Source organism: Oncorhynchus clarkii, chromosome 31 (genome assembly GCF_045791955.1).
Source record: "Oncorhynchus clarkii lewisi isolate Uvic-CL-2024 chromosome 31, UVic_Ocla_1.0, whole genome shotgun sequence".
Taxonomy (NCBI): Eukaryota; Metazoa; Chordata; class Actinopteri; order Salmoniformes; family Salmonidae; genus Oncorhynchus; species Oncorhynchus clarkii.
Genome location: NC_092177.1, coordinates 35601084 through 35623244, shown reverse-complemented (window position 1 = coordinate 35623244; position 22161 = coordinate 35601084). Strand labels below are relative to the sequence as shown.

The window sequence follows — 22161 nt, the reverse complement described above, 5'->3', positions numbered from 1 at the left end:
ACTTCTTCATTACACAAAGGAATAACCTCAACCAATTTCTAAAGACTGTTGACATCCAGTGGAAGCGATAGGAACTGCAAGAAGGTCCCTTTAGAAATCTGGATTCCCAATGAAAACCCATTTAAAAGAGAGTGACCTCAAAAAAACAAGAAGTCTGAATGGTTTGTCCTCGGGGTTTCGTCTGCTAAATAAGTTCTGTTATACTCACAGACATGATTCAAACAGTTTTAGAAACTTCACAGTGTTTTCTATCCAAATCCACAATAATTTGCATATCTTATCTTCTGGGGATGAGTAGCAGGCAGTTGAATTTGGGCATGCATTTCATCTGGACGTGAAAATTCTGTCCCGTCACCAAGAAGTTAACCCATCTACCAATAGGTGTCCTTTGCAATGCATTGTAAAATCTCTCAGGTCTTTGTGGTTGAATCTGTGTTTGAAATTCACTGCTCGACTGAGGGACCTTGCAGATAATTATATTTGTGAGGTACAGAAATTAGGTAGTCATTCAAAAACATGTTGAACAGTATTATTGCACACACAAAATAATTTGCACATTTCTACTCCTGAACTTTAGGCTTGCCATAACAAAGTGGTTGAATACTTATTCACTCGACATTTCAGCTTTTAATTTGTAATTCATTTGTGTAGGTCAGTGACAAAACAAATCTACATTTTATCCATTTTATATTCAAGCTGTAACACAACAAAATGTGAAAAAAGTCAAGGGGTATGAATACTTTCTGAAGGCACTGTAAACGATTTGCAGAACAGACATCCCAGTTCATAAAGTTCTAAAAGTATCAAAAAAATGCTACTCACAGTTGGCTGCACGCACACCAAATATTAGACAGCAAGCTCTTGATCCAGGGCGGGATTCTCTGCAGTTACCAAGCGAAGGTTGATTTTGGAAGAAGCTAACCACTTAATGTAAACTCACCCCATTCCGTACAAATGTGCGCAACCGCGACATTCAAACGAGGCTGCAAAGAGAACTAATGGGACTGTAGCGACTGCGTTGACTTCAAAATCTGGGGTGTGAACTACGTTTCTATTCAAGCGTTGATCGACATGATAAAGGCTCTATAGTATTGGAGAAAAGTTGAAAAAAACTGACCCTCCGTTACGTCGTGACATGTCATGCCGTAACGTACAGCACGCGTAAAGCAACTATTTCTGTCTTACAATCTCTCTCCACCAGGTGTAGCACTTCTCTCATCGTTTAAAAACAAAAGATGGACAGTGACGGGGTAAAGGGGGGATACCTAGTCATTTTTTGCGTCATCACTACAAGCGATCATGATTCTCAAAGCCGCTGTTTACTTCTGAAGATCACTTCAGCACCGCCCTAAAAATCAGTTTCAAATTCGACACAAACTTTCAAATAGGTATGTAATGACACATTATATAAACTCTTTATAGTGTTTTATTTACATTTTAGAGGCGACAAGGTGATAAGTTGGACAGATCGAGTGAAAAAAAGCAGTTTTCCCACACATCTCCTCTCCTTCTCACTACCACGCATTAGTTTCGCTTGCCCACCCGCCATTTTTTTAAAGACCCGACGGAGCTCATTGCCTTCTTGAATCATGCAGAAACGCACAGCGTGGAGGTCTCGGCATGAAGTCTGTTGGAAAGGGGAGAAATTATGCTTTACAATGGTATTGACATTACAGTTGATCTGGAAGTATTACATTATTGGGGCGCTAAAATAAGGTCAATTGTATGGACCGAGTCGATGTACAAAAGTGAGTGAGTTTACGTTAACTAGATAGCTAACTAGCTACTATGGTAGCAAACCAAATGCACAAATGCAGAGCATTTAGCACATTTTAGACAGTTAACTTAATTGTTATAAGATATCCAACTGACAAACATTTAGTTGTGAATTAGATACAATAACTAAATCACCTGGTGCGTGATTTTTTTACATTCCCACCCCTGAGTCAATACATGTTAGAATCACCTTTTGCAATGACTACAGCTGTGAGTCTTTCTGGGCAAGTCTCTAAGAGCTTTGCACACCAGGATTGTGAAATATTTGCACATTATTCTTTTTCAAATTCGTCAATCTCGGTTAATCATTGCTAAACAGCCATTTTCAAGTCTTGCCATAGATTTTCAAGGTTATTTAAGTCAAAACTGTAACTAGGCCACTCATGGACATTCAATGTCATCTTAGTATGAAACTCCAGTGTATATTTGGCCTTGTGTTTAGGTTATTGTCCTTCTGAAAGGTGAATTTGTCTCCAAGTTTGTGTTGGAACCAAGTCTTCCACTAGGTTTTTGCCTGTGTTTAGTTCTATTCCTTTTCTTTTTATCCCCCCAAAATACCTTAGCCCTTGACACTGACAAGAATACCCATAACATGATACAGCCACCACCATGCTTGAAAATACTAAGAGTGATACTCAGTGATGTGTTGTGTTGGATTTGCCTCAAACATAATGCTTTATATGTGCTGACCAACTCGCACGATGTTGGACGATGGATTGCACAAGCGATGTATAAGATGCCGGAGCTGTGTCTATTTCGGCCAGTTCCAAGATAAAGAAAACCACCTGAATTTCCAATGGAGCAATTGCCGAAGGCTATAGAGTGGAAGTTGCTACTTTGAGTAAACAAATCACTAATTTGCACCAGCTATTGGGGAAGCCACGTCCTCCTCCTTCTCATTCTCCACTCCATTGGCAGCAAACACCACCAAGCTGAGGGGAGTCTCACCATCGGGCAGACTAACGTCATTGGATTGGCCATTGCCGCGAGAGGGTGCTGGTTCTTCTACAGTGGCTGCAGCTAGAAGCTGCATCACGGTACGGCGTGGGATTCGATGCCAGCGAGGACCTCTATCTTGACCCTCTACAGCGACGAAAGCAATGAGTGTTCTCCAGACATCAAACAGCTTTGGATCCTGACGTTCCAGCGCCTTCAGGTCCAAGGTCGTCTGATCCGGATAATTCTTCTTCTGCCTGCGCTGTGTTTGCACCAGGAGCTCTGATCTTCATGATCTGTGGTGGCCGAGTTGGAGTTGGAAAACCAAGAATAAAAATGGAGCTGTGCAAAAGGCTTTGCAAGAAAACAATAATGGTAAATGGCTAGCTACTATTAAAAAAATCGGGAGCTCAATGGTAAAGCAAGTGTCAATCTAAGATACACGCACACTTTATTTTCCAGGTGCTAAATTCACTGACTTAATTGGAATTTTACCAGTAGTCAAGAAGCAGATTCCCGACCTGACAACAGTAGTGTTGCACGTTGGTTCGAATGACATTATGGGAGTGAAGTCTGAGAGACTCAGAAACAACTTCTTGTTGCTCTTGGAAACAGCTCGAAGCCTTGCGGGAAGAATCATTATCTCAGGAACCATCCAATCTCATCGCCATTGTGGGACAGAGTTTTATATACCGTAGATACGGTATTTTAAATTGATTACATTGAGATTTTGTGTCACTGGCCTACACACTACCCCATTAAAAAAAATTCAAATGAATTAAAAATGAAAATAAGTATTCAAACCCCTTATTATGGCAAGCTTAAATAAGTTCAGTAGTAGACCAATTATTAACAAGTAACATAAGTTGCATGGACTCACTTTGTGTGCAATAATAGTCTTTAACATGATTTTTGAATGACTACCTCATCTCTGAACCTCACACATACAATTATCTGTAAGGTCCCTGAGCTGTGAATTTAAAACCGATTCAATCACAAAGACCAGGTAGGTTTTCCAATTCCTCGACAAATCAAATTGTATTTGGCACAAGCCCTTATCCAACAATGCAGTTTTAAGAAAAATATTGAATATCCCTTTGAGTATGGTGAAGCTATTAATTACACTTTGGATGATGTATCAATACACCCAGTCACTACAAAGATACAGGCATCCTTCCTAAATTAGTTGCCGGAGAGGAGGGAAACCGCTCAAAGATTTCACCATGAGGCCAATGGTGACTTTAAAACAGCTTTAATGGCTGTGATAGAACTGAGGATGGATCAACAACATTGTAGTTACTCCATAATACGAACCTGATGAATAATGGAGTGAAAAGAAGGAAGCCTGTACAGAATAAAATATTCCTTTTTACAATAAGGCACTAAAGTAAAACTGCAGAAAATGTGGCAAAGAAAAACACTTTATGTCCTGCATATTATTAACCTTTATATAAACAGGAGAAACAAGCTGAGACAGTTTATTTTACAGTTGTGTCCTGTGATACAACGATAAAAACAACAAAGCAATTAATAAGAATTTAAAACTAAACAAATTTAAAACATAAAAAAAGTACAAGATGGAGATTAAAAATATTAAAATGAATAAACATCTATGAGAAAAACACACATTACAAAAAGCAATCACAGTTCATAATAAAAAAGTTTATGTAATGTGCATTTAAACTGTCTTACAGGCACCAAAACATCTAACTGGAGTTCTCTCTGCAATTCATTCCATGAGTGTGGAGCATGATATTCAAGTGCCGTTTTGCCTAACTCGGAGTGAATCTGGGGTATCTCTAGCGTTAGCATGTCCCGTGACCGAGTCTGATAAATACTGTTTGACCACTGGATTTTTGAGTTAAGATAATTAGGAAGTTTCTGTGAGACAGCTTTATAAACCAATATCAACCAGTGTCTGGTCCTTCTAAATGTCAGGGAGTCCCAGCCAACCAAAGTGTACAAAAAGCAATGATGTGTGCAAAAGTTTGCACCAGTAACAAAGCGCAACGCTGCATGATACACTGCATCCAATTTCTTCAGTACTGATGCTGATCCATGCATATATAAAACATCGCCATAATCAAGCACTGACATAAAAGTGGCCTGTGCAATTTCCTTTCTGTGATGACAGACCAGATTTATTTATAAATTTATAAATTGAATTCTCAATTTCAGCTTCTTTACCAGCTCAGTTATTTTTAAAAGAGATATTATCATCTAACCAAATTCCAAGGTATTTTTAGGTGGGAACACATTCCAAAAGAGAGCCATCATGGATAGCAATGTTCAGCTTTTCCAATTGTATACTATTGGATTGTGAAAATACAGTATACTTAGTTTTACTTGAATTAAGCACCCGCATTTTTTTCACTGAGTTGCAGATATCATTTATGTGAATAATAAAGGACCTAAAATCGAACCTTGTGGGACTCCTTTGTGTACAGTGACAACATCTGATTTTACCCCATCTGAAATAATAGCCTGAGATCTATCACTGAGATAATTCTGAAACCACAAACATGTATCTGAGGCCAACCCCAATGAGGTCAGTCTCTTCAGCAGATGAGAATGATCAACTGTATCGAAAGCCTTCGACAGGTCAACAAACAAAGCAACACAGTTCAACTTCTTATCCAAGGCTCTTACAATATAATTTACAACCAGTGTGGTGGCTGTGATAGTGCTGTGCCCTGGTCTAAAACCGGACTGAAATTTGTTCAGTATGCAGTTGTCAGACAAGAAATAGCGCAGCTGTACATTTACCAATGACTCTTTACATTTTTGCAAGACAAGACAGCCTAGAGATTGGTCGATAATTATCAAGGTGACCAGTATCCCCACCTTTGTGCAGAGTCAGCACATAGGCAGTTTTCCAAATCTTAGGTATGACCCCAGAGGTCAACATGAGGTTAATAATATAAGAGCACCAGAGATAAGTGATGCAGCTCTAGCCAGCAACCCTGGGTCAAGTTTGTCAGCCCCTTTTGCTTTCTTAGTGTCTATGGCTAGCAAGGCATCAATAACTTTATCCTCTGTGAAGAGGCTTAGTGAGAATCCCTGACCATCAGCATACTCATGCATAATCCCTTCATATGTATCTTTTCATCCGTCATTTGTGGTTGACGTTTTCTCATTAAGATTGCCTGCTGCAATGAAGTGATTGTTGAAGGCATTAGCAATGGCATTCGTATCAGTAATGAGTCCAGTATCCAACCCTATCTGATTTGGGAGTGTGGAGTGCATATTGCTCTTTAATGTTTTTAACTACTTTCCAGAATTTGGCTGGATTCCCATAAGTCATTTAAACATAGTAAATTGATTTTGTTCTTCTAACAAGTCTGATGCACAGGTTTCTCAGCTGCCTAGAAGTCAGCCAGTCAGAACAAGAATACGTGTCTCTAGCCTTAGCCAATTCTACATCTCTTTTACGCATAGCATCAGAAATGTTTCACTCTAACCTTAGTGTATGGAGCATGTTTATCGCAATGGAAATAAAAACATGAGTACACTTTTCTAACGCCAACTCGGCTCCATGTATATTACAAATAGATTCAAGATTACTATGGGAAAGATCCTGTAAGAAAGCGTGTTCACTAAAGTTTCTGCAATTTCTTTTAGTGATAATACAAGGTTTGTCCCTATGAATTCTGACATTCTCTAACACATGCAATGGGGCAGTGATCACTGACACCTAATGGTTATACTACCCTAGCTCTATATTTCTCAGGTGCATTTGTTAGTATGTAATCAAGCAATGAGGACTTTGTAGGCACCTTAAGATTTGGCCTTGTTGGCTCAGTGATTAATTGTGTGAGATTTACCTCAGTACAAAAGTCTTTAAAACTGTCTGAGTCCTGTGTTTTCCAATCAAAAGTTCAAATCTCCTCGGAAAATGACTTCAGTTGATATAAAAGTGGCTAATAATTCTGTTAAATGGCTAAGCATATTCTGACTAGCAGAACGTGGGCGATATACTCTCAACAAGTTTAACTTTACAGTTGTTACCTAATGTAAGACTTAGAGCTAAACATTTCAAATAGATTTGGAATGGAGACAGATTTAATTAGTGAGAGGTCATTTTTTTGCATAGATAGCCACTCCTCCCCATCTACTCATCCTGTCAGCTCTATAAAAAAAAAACATTGTAACCATCCAGTGCAATATCTGCATCATTAGAACACCTTGATAACCAAGTTTCAGATAAAAACAAAGAAATCAGGACTAGCCTGAGAAACTAAAATCTTAATGAAATCAACATTTGACAATATACTACATATATTCAAATGTAAAAAAACAAGTCCCTTACAGTTTTTAAAAATGTTGATTGTTGATATCGACCGGGGTACTTGAGGTGTTTCCACAAGTATAATCGCCAGTGTGAACCAAATGAATGGGGAAAAGATTACTAAGTACATTACCCCTACGTTTATGAAAACGTGGTTAAACGGTAGTCTGATTCAATACTTGCTATAGCAATACTGGGACTAACCCTATATCGTTTTTATTGTTTAAGTACCTTTTCCATGTTGGATGATAGGAGGTGGACGCCATTTTCACCCAGATGAATTCCATCATTGACGAACTTCCTCTGTTTTTGGAAGAGCTATCAAAATTGTCAACAAATGACGTGCCCATGTCTTTAGAAAGACGCATTACCCATAGATGAAAAGACCACACATGACTAAAACTCTGTCCCACAATGGCGATGAGATTGGATGGTTCCTGAGATAATGATTCTTCCCGCAAGGCTTCGAGCTGTTTCCAAGAGCAACAAGAAGTTGTTTCTGAGTCTCTCAGACTTCACTCCCATAATGTCATTCGAACCAACGTGCAACACTACTGTTGTCAGGTCGGGAATCTGCTTCTTGACTACTGGTAAAATTCCAATTAAGTCAGTGAATTTAGCACCTGGAAAATAAAGTGTGCGTGTATCTTAGATTGACACTTGCTTTACCATTGAGCTCCCAATTTTTTTAATAGTAGCTAGCCATTTACCATTATTGTTTTCTTGCGAAGCCTTTTGCACAGCTCCATTTTTATTCTTGGTTTTTCCAACTCCAACTCGGCCACCACAGATCATGAAGATCAGAGCTCCTGGCGCAAACACAGCGCAGGCAGAAGAAGAATTATCCGGATCAGACGACCTTGGACCTGAAGGCGCTGGAACGTCAGGATCCAAAGCTGTTTGACGTCTGGAGAACACTCATTGCTTTCGTCGCTGTAGAGGGTCGAGATAGAGGTCCTTGCTGGCATCGAATCCCACGCCGTACTGTGATGCAGCCTCTAGCTGCAGCCACTGTAGAAGAACCAGCACCCTCCTGCAGCAATGGCCAATCCAATGACGATAGTCTGCCCGATGGTGAGACTCCCCTCAGCTTGGTGGTGTTTGCTGCCAATGGAGTGGAGAATGAGAAGGAGGAGGACGTGGCTTCCCCAATAGCTGGTGCAAATTAGCGATTTGTTTACTCAAAGTAGCAACTTCCACTCTATAGCCTTCGGCAATTGCTCCATTGGAAATTCAGGTGGTTTTCTTTATCTTGGAACTGGCCGAAATAGACACAGCTCCGGCATCTTATACATCGCTTGTGCAATCCATCGTCCAACATCGTGCGAGTTGGTCAGCACATATAAAGCGTTATGTTTGAGGCAAATCCAACACATCACTGAGTACCACTCTTAGTATTTTCAAGCATGGTGGTGGCTGCATCATGTTATGGGTATTCTTGTCAGTGTCAAGGGCTAAGGTATTTTGGGGGGATAAAAAGAAAAGGAATAGAACTAAACACAGGCAAAATCCTAGTGGAAGACTTGGTTCCAACACAAACTTGGAGACAAATTCACCTTTCAGAAGGACAATAACCTAAACACAAGGCCAAATATACACTGGGGTTTCATACTAAGATGACATTGAATGTCCATGAGTGGCCTAGTTACAGTTTTGACTTAAATAACCTTGAAAATCTATGGCAAGACTTGAAAATGACTGTTTAGCAATGATTAACAACCAACTTGACCGAGATTGACGAATTTTAAAAATAATAATGTTCAAATATTTCACAATCCTGGTGTGCAAAGCTCTTAGAGACTTGCCCAGAAAGACTCACAGCTGTAGTCATTGCAAAAGGTGATTCTAACATGTATTGACTCAGGGGTGGGAATGTAAAAAAAAAATATTTAAATTAGATATTTCTGTATTTCATTTTCAAGAAATTAGAAAAAATGTCTAAACATGTTTTCACTTTGTCATTATGGGGTAATTATATTGAGATGGGTGAGCAAATGTTTTATTTCATCTATTTTTTGAATTCAGACTGTAACACAACAGAATGTGGAATAAATCAAGGGGTGTGAATACTTTCTGAAGGCACTGTACCAGAGATGATGTGTAGAGATGTGGGGCAGAGAGAGACGTCAGCCTCACAGAAGATGGTACACTGACAACAGCAAGTTTTCCTTTGCTGACGAGGATTTATGTGGGCGTGTTAATGTTCATAACCATGCCTCTGATCACTGTGGTGCATGGGGGATGGTGGTGAGACAAAGAGCGGACGAAAATGAGAAAAAGCCTTGCGTTGGTGCTTTTATTGTGAATTGCTTGTAATTATAATGGGGTGCAAAGGATGTGATTTAGTCACACAATCTCTGAATAGAATTTCCTCATAGTCACAGGTCTAGGAAAAGCTGACCTTTCGCCAATCCTACCCTTGACCATAAGGGGAAAAAATTGAACCAGACCTTGGATCAGTATCTGGAAGCAAGCCATCACGGCAGGTCGAGGTTCAGCCATTAGGCGTCACCCATAAAACAAAGCCAAAGAGTGAGGCACGTAAACATGCCTGGGCACGTGCCTGCCTGGCTCTGTCTGATTTCCTCTATGGTGAATGCCTGTCTGGAGACTTGACTTATCTTTGGAGATTTACAGATAACTGCTGAGAGAGAGAGAGAGAGCAAGAGAGAGCTCAACTTGTTTATGCCTGCTCTTGTTGTCCCTGCAGTCTCATTCTAGTTCAGCGTCTTACTGTGTTTTGGGTGGTTATCAGCCCAAAACCTGTAGGCTGTGTGTGTGCAGGGCTCAAAACCAAGTTTAGTTTGAAGTCTTGGTTGAATCTTTGCGATGGAAACATTTATTTAATCAATTTTAGAATACGGCTGTAACGAACAAAATGGGGAAAAGGGGAAGGTGTCTGAATACTTTCCCGAATGCACTGTACTTAACTATCAAAAGTAAAGGGAATTGGGAAAATATACTTAAGTATCAAAAGTAAAAGTCTAAATCATTTCAAATGTTAGTTTTTTTTAAATTTACGGATGGCCAGGGGCACTCTCCAACAGAAATAATTAGCAAATGAAGCATGTGTGTTTTAGTCCGCCAGGTAAGAGAGTCCGCCAGATAAGAGGCAGTAGGGATGACCAGAAATGTTCTCTTGATAAGTGCGTGAATTGGATCATTTTCCTGTCCTGCTAAGCATTCAAAATGTTTTTGTATTATTATTATTATTTTATTTTTACCTTTTTTTTTATTTAACTAGGCAAGTCAGTTAAGAATTCATTGGATGTCAGAGAAAAATGTATGGAGTAAAAAGTACATTAAATTCTTTAGGAATGTAGTGAAGTAAAAGTCATCAAAAAATAAAAATAGTGAAGTACCATACGACTTAAGTACTTTACACCACTGTGTACATGTCCAGACAGTAGTGACCCATCCACTTAGCTAGTTGTGGCTGTGGGGTGGTTACAGCATTTCTTTCACATTACCCATCAATTTAGACAAGTGTGTCTGGTAGGGGTGTGCCGACATGGCCATACTCGTAATCGTGTCTGTTAATAGACAATTGTTAGTTGGATCGGATGATACTCGTGATCGGGGGAAAAATGGTAGTGTTTTAATATGCCGAAATAGATACCTCCCTGCACTTTCTCACTGCAAAAAGTAGCTGCAGACTAGAAGCAGCGCGTGTGTGTGTCCTCAATAAGCAGTGGGCAATTTGCTGACACTCAGTGCATTAGCATTTCATATTTTTTCAATTTTTTTAGTACATGGCCTCACATGTGAATCCTTAAAGAGATGGGTGGGGCTAAGACTTAAGAGGGTTTGAGAGAGGCTGAATAGTTGTAGACAAAGAAGAGCTCTCCAGTACTGTAGGTGTACCAAACATTCGAGGCCATTTTCTCAAAAGTGGGGTTACAAGTGCATCAACTTTCAAAGCAGAATTGCTTTCCCACTCTTCCTTAACCGCAGCGTATGATGTACCATTTAGTAGCTCTGAGTCTCTATTTTTATCCAATATAAAAAACACTTTCAGATTTTGCTACATAAGACCGAATCGAGGTGGTCGGTCACATATATCATTCCCCTCTGCGCAAAGTCAATGACACTTAGCAACATTATTTACATTTTAGTCATTTAGCAGACACTCTAATCCAGAGCTATTTACACAAAAAAATAGCACAACAGATTTGTCACTTAGTTATCTCAGGGATCCGAACCAGATACCTAGCGGTTACTAGTCCAATGCTCTTAACCGCTAGGCTACCTTCCACTTAACATTACGTTGCCCTTATGCCATCATGTATTTACTGTAGGACGACATTTTGGCAACTAAAATCGAATTACTTAGCTATCCTCAGTAGCTGTAGAAAACAAACAATGATTGAATTGTAATTAAAGGAAACTACTTTAGATGTGTTCGGTTTTATGAGTAACTGGTGTGGGGTTCCATCAGAAGACATCACGTGTCCAGAAGTCGTTATGTGTTTAATCCAAATTAAGTGAAGTTTGAAAGTCCAAGGTCAACCCGAGGTATCGCTCCTTTTTCTGTGTCAGCTTGTTATTATGTTTTCAGCATTACAGTGGGGGGAAGGGGACTAGTTAATCTTAAATTTACAAAAAAAAATGTTTTCCACAGGCATAACCACAGATTTTCAGAAACGCACACATTCGTATCTGCTTTCTTGCTATCCATCTCCCAAACTCACATCCACACCTTTTGGCATGAGGCACTGGAGTTAATAAGTCAACGTGCATGTCATGGCTGATTTCCCCCCTGGGCTTTGGTACATCACGTGCACTGTGCTGGGTATATGGTATCCTTTCCTAGTCTAGCCCGGCCAGGTCCCTACATGTGTGTTCAGTGCATGGTCTATGGTGAACTAACCAATGATTAATGGGAGCGGCCCATTGTGCAGCGCCATAGTTTTGACTGGCCGTGATTTCTCATTAACCCTGGGCAATCGAGCATATTGTCAAGCCAGCTGCACGTATTCCGTGATAAGCGGAGCTGGTGCGTGTGTATGTACAGTATTAGGACCGGGGGCAAGGGGGCGTGTCTCAGGTCAAGGTTTCTTTCTCTTTGTTGTTTGTCCTGCTTGCTTTATGGCCGTTAGATAGTGAAGTGAGGGCCAATTTCTATTGAAATTAGGTGCAATTCCTAACTGAAGAGGGTTGTGTTTGGGTCTTTCTGTGCATGTGTGCGTACGTGTCATGCGTAAGTGCATGCATATTTGTGTGTTTGAGTAGACATAGCTCAACTACAATAGTCAGCAGTAGACCAACTAGGTTGTCGGTCAGTGGTTTAACAACTTACTGTTAATTTGAACCTTGTTTTGCGGCGGTTGACCACAAGCCAACCACAATGTGGTTGTTCTGTGGACGCCCTTCAATTTGGGACCATGGTCACAAAAATGATGTGTGCGCTTCCATGAGGCTGAAGTCAGCCTGTTGTGATTCTGGATGGCCAGATTGCTAGCAAGAATGACACTGCCATGTGGTTTTGGTGCGGTTGAATTAAGTAGTGGTCTGTTGACACGAATTTGAAGTGAAGAAAGATGGTTGTGGTCAGTTGACACATGAGTTTGACGTGAAGAAATCCCTTCCTCCCTCCATCTTCCCTCTGTTTGTCAGGTAGCTCAGTGCAAGGGTGCTCTCAATCACCCCATATCCCGTAGCACCCGTGCTCCCCAAACACGCTGAGTCAGTAGCCAGGTGGCGTTTGGCTAAAGGGCACCTTTAAGAGAGGGCTTCCACTGAGGGAGAGCGAGGGAGGGAGGGAAGGATAGGTACAGAGAAAGAGAAGGAGGGAGAGGGAGAGGAAGAGATGGAGAGAGAGGTAGATTTTAGGAGCCAAATGATCGGTGAAGGATAGTCTTGATGATTCTTTCGTCACAATGTTGGTTTAATTCTGGAAGTGCAACAAACAAACAGAATATCTGACAAGGGAAAGAGGATGAAGCCGTTTGGCTTGTTTGTCGTTTTGACAGTTTTGAGGAAGGGGGATGTCTGTAAGAAAAACAATACATGTTCTAAAAGGAGGGATGTCTGAAGAAAAAGAAAGAGAGGTTCATGTCACAGTGAGAATGCAGGTAGTCACTGTCTCTAGAAAATAGAGAATGTGTGCTACAGGAGAAAGGTAGAGGCCTCATGTTTTCTCCACTCAAAGTGGATGTTTCCTGCCCAAGACAGAGCCCTCATCAAACTAATTCATCACAGGTGTGTGTGTGTGTGTGTGTGTGTGTGTGTGTGTGTGTGACCAGTGTGCAATTCGTCAACACAGAGGCAAGTTAAACTGCGCATATACACACACACGCACACACAGATGTGTAGTAAACAGGCACGTAGATTTAGACAGATTCCCGTACACACACACTGATGTACAGTAGACACACTTACACACACGAGCACACACAGACACACACAGTGCACTTTCAGCTGCCATTAGTGGTAAGGCAAGCTGTGGTAAAGAGCCCAGAGGGACAGAGAGGAGTGGTCTCCAGCAGTAACATGACTCCCCCTGGCCTGTAGCAGTCAGCTGTCTGGACCCTCTTACTACCACCAACTTAACATGGAGATGATTATGATGATCACAGATGGCTCTACCACTGCTTATGTAGTTTAAAATAAACAATGATTATTTTCCACTGGCTAATTTCTCTGCAATGCATTGCGGTCATTGTCCATGAATGAATTCCATTATACCACATCACCTTTGTTGGCATCGTATTTCACATTTCTTCAACATAGGGTATACAAAAATTCAGGAGCCCCTTTTCACATAATTGATATATTATACGTTCTCTTACACGTTTCTCGTCTCCACATGTATTCCCTCAGGCCATGGGATATTCGATCCGTCACTACACAGCTCTGGTTGGCTGTGCAGGGGTTCAGAACCCTGTCTTAATAAATGAGGAATGGGTAGATCAGATCTAGGGAGAGTAGATCTGATCCGCTGACACTGTCTATTGGGACTGGCTGGTGATGCCATGCAGATGGATGGCAGACTCTCTCTATGCCACCCTATTAAAACCCAGCTCCAGGACCTTAACGCCTTGAAATGCTAATGCAGGGAACTGATTAATGATCATGTAGAGGAATGAGAATCTGTTGACTGGCGACTGGCTCTGTGTGTCTTTTCATAGTGGCTAAAGAGAAATTGGTTGGGAACCCTCTAAATCTACTGATTCAGGATCGGAAGGGGCTCTGTTATTGACTTTGCTCTGTGGATCCTGTCAATATGGGTGACGTGAAATTACCTATCCAATAGTAGTATTGAGTTATGGATCTGACATAAAAAAGCTGGCAGATTGAATATAGTGGAGGGAACATGTGCAAACTGTGAATAAGTGTATGCTAACTGACTGCCTCCAAAATCATGGATCGGGACTAACTGGTTATTGCTTTCATTGACTTGACGTGTCACAAGAAAACATGCAAAAACTCTGATTGGTTTACCACAAAAACCTAGCCACTATGCTATTAACTCCCCTCTACTGTGTTCATCAGGTACGGGTGACACTGTGGCGGTGATGATCACTGAGATCCTGGGCAAGGAGATCCTGGGTCTGCTGGAGAGGAACCTGACGGTGCTGGTGAGTGTGGTGGTGGGCCAGCGTGGCCAGGCCAAGAATATCAACCGCGGCTCCCTGGTCTTCGTCTCCATCTCCTTCATCGTACTCATGATCATCTCCTCTGCCTGGCTCATCTTCTACTTCATCCAGAAGATCCGCTTTACGAACGCACGTGACCGCAGCCAGGTAGGACATAGAGTATGTTTGCTAATGGTTACGCTTTTTGTTTTTAACAATATGGTATTTATTTGGCGTTTATGTACTTAGGGTCAAAGGTGGGCAAGAAGATACATCAAAATGTATCTCGTTACAAAAATATAAATTTATCAATGTACTTTTATAGAGTTGTATTTTGATACAATACAAATACCTACAGGTATTTTGTATTTTCAAAATACATTTCCAAGTACACGCCTTCACTACAACAACATTCTCAGTAACGGTAACAAATAAACACTTAACTTGCTATGACTGTGATATGTGGTTGTTTATCTAAATTAGTTGAATGCACTGCCTGGATAAAGGTGTCTGCTAAATGACCAAAATGTACATGTAAAAATGAACAATTGCAAAGCACAACAGGTATTATAATTATTGGCCTTCTTTCGGGGGTGGAGCTCATTATAATAATACCCAGCATGCTTTGCAAGTGATCATTTTTTTCATTTACATTTTGGTCATTTAGCAGACACTTATCGCACCATAGTGCCATCAGACTTCCGATACCAATGCAGGGTGAAAGGGGGGCCACCAAATTATGAACCACTATTTAAAAAAAAATTTACAGACAAATACAATTGTACAGGTCTCAAAAGTATCATGTTACAAAATACAGTACATTGGATTGTAGTTCAGGCCATTTGAAATACAAATGACAAAGTATTTGTATTACGTATTTCAAATATATGTAACAGAAAAACTGCACATCTTTTCTTCGCATACAATCCTAACTTGAGATCCACACATCTAGCTCATAGTTACCACACTTGAATGGTTTTATTGCAGTCAGGTACTAATAGTATTAGTTCTCCCATCATATCCCCAAATTAATACACAGCGCTACAAAAAAATCCAGCTTCTTTTAAAAAATGGAAGTTAACAATTGAGTGCAAACATCTTTAGATAGTGGTGACAAATGTTGTTGAGGCATATGCTCTCAATGTCACTTTGACATACTAGTATTCAGTCGACTGTCTGTGAGGACTCATATCAGGTAAAGGAAGTGGATGGCAGGTGAAGCGCCAGTCACCTTCATGACCTCCAGATGTTGACTGTATGTCAGGCTCGGTTGACCTTCCTCTGCTCTCTCTCTCTTTCTGTCTCCCCCCCTTCTCTCGCTCTCTCTTTGTGAGAGGAAGCAGCCATGAAATGTTTATGTGGTAAATCGTTCATGAATCCTTAATGGAGGGTCGTTGGTGTAAAACTCTGCTTCCTTAGCGTCTGGCATCTTTAAAAATACACACACACCCCTTTTCAGTTGGTCTGGTCTAAGACACTACCTTTAGTACCTTAATTGTGCCAGAAATTTAAGCCAGGATAGTGGAGGACAGTGGAGGTTAGTGGGTCCTGTCCCAATTATTTTAAATAGCCTAATTTCCTTTTGTCCTTCCCTCTGTGGTATAAACCTTCAATGTCATTTCACAACTGTGGGAAAAGGAGACAAAACAAGGAGCCATTTAAGACTGTTTACAAACAGTGCTGATCTATGTAGCATCTGACAGGGCGAGACTCCTCTCTAGCTAGCTATCTATCGGAAACAACCCCTCACCATCTGTGTTTATGTGTGGTCACTAAATACTGTGGGCCACTAAATACTGTGGGCCACTAAATACACTAAATACTGTGGTCCACTAAATACTGTGGTCACTAAATACTGTGGGCCACTAAATACTGTGGGCCACTAAATACTGTGGTCACTAAGTACTGGGAGTTTAAAGACTGTCTCTCCTCTCTGAGGCGGCAAGAGGTCACCAACTTTTGTTTGTTTTAGTTTAACCCCACAAACGAATTAAACTGCCTAGTCAACTGCTTCTGTATGTTTGCAAAGCTCACATGTTCTCTCTTTCTCACACACACACACACACACACACACACACACACACACACACACACACACATACCGCAGTGTATTCTTTCACACTAGAGTGCAGTATTAATCAGTGGGGGCTGTGTTAATGAGTGAAGATCCACTTAGGTCAGTGAGATAAGTCCACTACACACACTGAGCCCTAGTAGTAGTTAATAGGATAGACCAGACCTATTAATGCTGCTGATCACTTGGCACAGGGGGAGTGTCACTCACTCTCACACACACTGTCTCGCTCTCGCTCTCACTCTCAATCAATGTCACTGTGTCTACAGTACTGGTGCAAAATCAGCAGCAGGTTTAATCAGTGGAAAGAAACTGAACCCGGGTCTTTCCCTTCTGCAGCAAATGTGCTTTACAAATGTCTGTCTCTCTCCACACTGTGAGTACATAGCTAAAATTAGACCCTGACATCTAAGCTTCGGCATCTGTGCAAAGATTCTAGAAACGTGAAGGGTTCTAGAGGGGTTCTAGAAACGTGAAGAACCATGCCTTAAAGATGAGATGGTGTTCTGTTTCTTTGTACACTGTGACCTCCCAATTAACATTTTCCTGTTATTCCTCTTCAATGTAAAATACTGCAAAATGCTTATGATTCTGGCTCTAGGTCTTTCAACATTGTCCCAATGTACTGAACCTCACTCATTGGCACCTTATTCTGCCCTCGGTTGAAAAGTCCAAAGGTCAATTATTAACGTTATTTTTTACAGTAGAACTTGCCATGTCTTCGGTTGACTGGGCTAGAGCTCAATGTACTGCACTATTTTTGTTCCAATTCTCCAATGGTTCAAAATGTTTAAAGCAAAAAAGGTTCCCAACCATTTAAATGAGTGTGAATGTCATTTTATGTCCTTCAATTAGCTATTTCTAATAGTGCTACACTATGGAGTTTTGGGAAATGAGTTTGAGAAGAGTCATTTGTGCTGAGTAAGGTATATTTAATTGTTCTTGTTAATTCAACCTTCAGGCTGCGTTTTCTCTCCATGTTCGCCTTTTTATATTCACCCCTCCTCTCTCTCCACTCCTCTTTCTCCCTCTCTCTCTCTCTGGCAGCGTCGACTTGGAGATGCAGCTAAGAAAGCCATCGGGAAGCTGACAACCAGGACGGTGAAGAAAGGGGACAAGGTACACCTGCCAGCACTGCTTTCTTGTTTCAAGTTTCACTTTTTTTTTTATGTCACACGCACAAGTACAGTAAAATGCCTTTCTTCCGAGCTCCAAAAACCAACAATGCAGTAATGAATATCAATGTAGCACTAAAAATAACATAAGCTAGAACAGTAACACACGAGAAAAATAGAAAGAATAAATAAGAAGAACATGAGAAAGTAAGAGGATATATACGGGGGCAGTTTTAATACCACATTTACAATGTGCGTGCAGGGATACTGGAGTGATAGAGGCAGATATGTACAGGGGTAAGGTGACTAGGCATCAGGATATATGATAAACAGAGTAGCAGCAGCGTATCTGTGGATTGTATGTGCGTGTGTGTGTAGAGAGTCCTGTTAGTGTGCATAGAGAAAGAAAATACAAGGGTAAACTCAGATAGTCCATGTATCTATTCTGTTAGCTATGTAGCAGTCTTATGACTTGGGGATAAAAGCTGTTCAGGAGCCAGTTGATGTCAGACTTGATGCACCGGTACCGCTTGCCATGCGGAAGCAGAGAGAACAGTCTTATGGCTTGGGTGGCTGGAGTCTAATGATTTTCTGGGCCTTCCTTTCACACCGCCTGATATAGAGGTCCTGGATGGCAGGGAGCTCGGCCTCAGTTAATTACTGAGCTGTCTGCACCACCCTCTGTAGCTCCATGCGATCGAGGGTGGCGCTGTTGCCATACCAAGTAGTGATGCAGCCAGTCAAGATGCTCTCAATGGTGCAGCTGTAAAAGTTGTTGAGGATTTGAGGGCCCTTGCCAAACCTCTTCAGGGGGAAGAGGTGTTGTCACGCCTTCTTCTTGACTGTGCGCGTGTGAGTGGACCATTTTAAGTCGTTAGTGATTTGAAAACCAAGGAACTTGAAGCTCGCGATCCACTCCACTGCAGCCCTGTCGATGTGGATGGGGGCGTGCTCACCCCCCGGTTTCCTGTAGTCCACAATCATCTCCTTGGTCTTACTGATGTTGAGGGAGAGGTTTTTATCCCCGCATCACACTGATGTGATGTTGCCTCCCCTCACCACCTTTGGGTTGGTCCATCAGGAAGTCCAGGATCCAGTTGCAGAGGGAGGTGTTCAGTCCCAGGGTCCTAAGCTTGGTTACGAGCTTGTCAATGTCACCCCCTGTCCATAGGAATACAGTAGAACAGATCTACAGAACAACATAGTCCATAGCGGGAACCATGCTCCATTCCAGATCTGGAGAAGATCCAGTCTAGCTGACCTTGGTCAAGCCTTGTCTAATTGATGTTAGGAAGAGGTGATGAATGCAGCAACTAGTCCAGATTAAGATGTCCCTCCCAATACCCGTCCATACTTTCCTTTCTTGGGTCTTCTTCCCTTCGTGACCAATGATTGGTGTAAGGTTTGCCATTGGTGATATGTCATCGGCCATGTTTCTCTCACTAATCAAGTCCTTCTAGGGTCTGTGGCCCTGAAGCATCTGACACCGGGACGTTTATCATTGTATTAGGCTTTCTTCTTTATTTATGCCTCTCACTTCGCAGAGGCATAGGGTTTACAGCTCTGGATGAGGTCATCAAAGGTGACTGATGAGTTTATGGACGGATGATAGGGCAGGATGGCAGGCTGCTGAAGGATCAGCTTAAAGGATGTCGTTTAGCACCGACGTGGGTTGTGGGGGTGGGTAGGTTATAAAATACAAGCAGAGAATGGCTAAAGCCATACGTGTCAAAGGAGATTTATTGATCAAGGGATCTTCCACTCTTGTGAATGTTCAATACAAAACCTGCTTGTGTTTATTATTCAAATATTCCAGAATATGTGGTTGGTAGTCAACATGAGTAACCAGAACAACTAAACAAAGACCCAAGGTTCAAATCCTTTCTAAATCCTTCTATGAGCACACCAAATGTATTTCTCACATTGACACATGCAGGAAAAAGTGCAAATCACATCTGACTGAAAATGTATAATGCTATTGATGTGTAACGGAGATCCTTAGAATGTCTCGAGTGAAGACAAGCGTCAGGGCTGACGGGGCATGGAGGAGAATTGGTTGGCGTTGTGGGAGAGTGTTGGTCCCCTCCGTCCAGGCCTCTTCCCTTCTCACCTCTGAGCCCTCGTCAAGGGTGTGACAGGTCTCTGGCCATGAATTAACCATGGGCCTTGGAGTGCGCTGCAGAAATTGAAACCTTCCATCAGGAGGAAGTCCGCCTGGGAGTGATTGACCGCACTGAGCCGGATGTCAAGGCTGGATATTGAGGAAGGGAAGGAGGAAGAGAGAGGGGGGGGGCAACTAGGAGTTGGAGATTACCGGCAGGCACTAAGGGGCCAAGGCCCTTGGTAGAAAATACAGCCTGTTACGGTGATGGCGGAGATGAAAACGGGCTACAGTGTCACCGGTCACAAATAACCTGCCAGTTTATCAGGCCACGACGTCTCTCTGGACAAGCCATCAAGCACGGGCAGGGTTTGGACGTAAGAGCACGTAATGGAGAGATCTTGCCTGGCCATTTACAATTGACAGCCGACGAGGACTGCTTGCGAGAGCTGCAGTCGAGAGATAAGGAGATTATACGTGATACTGTCCAGACACAATACGAGGCATTCTAGCCTAGCTGCCCTTTCCTTATTGACACAACCTTTATACGGTCATTACAGCAAACACATAAGTTCACTGTTTGTGGACCCATGCGGGAATCAAAGCAGTAGCTTTGGAGTTACGAGCAACATGCCCCAACCAATTGAGACATAACTTCTACTGTGTATCAGACCTGCATGTAGCAGCATTCACTGCTATATTGCGGCTGCTATGGAGGTCTGTTGTTACAGCTGTGAAGGTCATTAGTTTAATTAAACATTACTGCACAGCCAGAGGGACATTTCCTTCATGGACCTGTCGTCCGGTATCTGTTCAGGAACAATAACATCACTGTCCAACTCAAAAGGGCCAAGCTATTGATCGATTGATTTAAAAGACCAGTGCCAACATGAAAAGGTCAGTGCCGTCACCTATTTTGCCAGGCACTAGGACAGGCCCGTGTCAAATCCGTCAACGCCAATGCTGGTCACGTTCAATAGTGCACTGGTCAGCTCCGTAAGCCATTAATCACAGTCCACATAGGACACGTTCAGGCCACATCAGGGACTATTCCATCACATCAGTAGCCAAAAGATAAAACATCCGTTGTGTCTCATAGTGCAAATCGACTTGTGGTGAGTAACTATTTGATCTCTGCTCTTCTACAACCCCTGTCATCCCGGGGCCCTAGAAGTCTCAGATTCTGACATCTTGAAAATCTGCCATTAGTGACACAGATCTGCTTTATTTTAGCAGGGGCCAATTTCACACAGGGACTGGGGCCTCATTTTTCAACTCTGCATATGTACAGAATATACCCCAAAACGTTCCTGTGCCACTTTTCACACAGAAGTTGACATTGTAAAAAATGTTACTTTAAGAGAGAGTGCACATGACTTCCTCAAACTTTAGACCATGCGTGTGCACAATTTATGGTGGTTGAAGTAATGCATTGCAAGCAGGCAAGTGGTATTTTGTGCAAATGGGAGATAAGATAACAACAAACTACAATAATATGCCTTTAGGACCGTTAGGAGTCTATTTCCTGATTTTATTTTATTTGCATACTCATTGCAAAATAAATTCCTCACGTTTTCCCGACTGTGATGGTTTCACACTCCCAACGTAGCTTAAACAAATTAGGAAACAATTCGTCCCATCTCTCATTCTAGGCCTACTTCCCAGTACTAAATATATAAGCTATTTCAAGTAGGCCTATTTCGCTCATTATAATCGGATCCGGATTGCAGTTAAAATGTTGGCTACATTAATTAAGATAACGGTAGAACAGACAGTTCACCTTGATTTCCAAATGTCTCAAGTAGGCCAAGACAACTTTTCATAATTTGCGGGCAGCGAGCATATTTAGGTTGGGGGGGTAAAAGTTGATTCAAAACATTGTTAAATAAAATGTTCTGCCAACTCCACAACAATTTGTCATAGTTGATTTTATTTCAGAGATAGTCACTGTCCTTTGCTGAATACTACAGTGAAAGTCTGAGTCACTGCAAAACATTCTGGCACCACTTCCAAGAATATTTGATCTAATTTGTCATGGCTCTTTCTTTTTCTTTTTTTTTAACTGCTGAGGCCTAATTCCAAAAGTTCCAAATCAAACCGCAAATAAAGGCGTTATTTTCACCATAAAAGGTCATGGCCGTTTTCCAGGTGGAATTATAATGCTTAATATGCACAGTTTACGACAGGTACGATTTATAGCGGGAAACTATATAAAAAATAAAAAAATCTCTCTCTTTTTAGAAATGGCGCACCCAGATATTTTGTGTGACATTTACTCAACGGTTATATACCCT

General features: G+C 41.6%; 1 pseudogene; it reads left to right on the top strand.

Annotated features, from left to right (window-relative positions):
• Positions 1-22161, top strand: part of LOC139390562 (E3 ubiquitin-protein ligase RNF130-like) — a 77812-nt pseudogene that overhangs the window by 39172 nt on the left and 16479 nt on the right.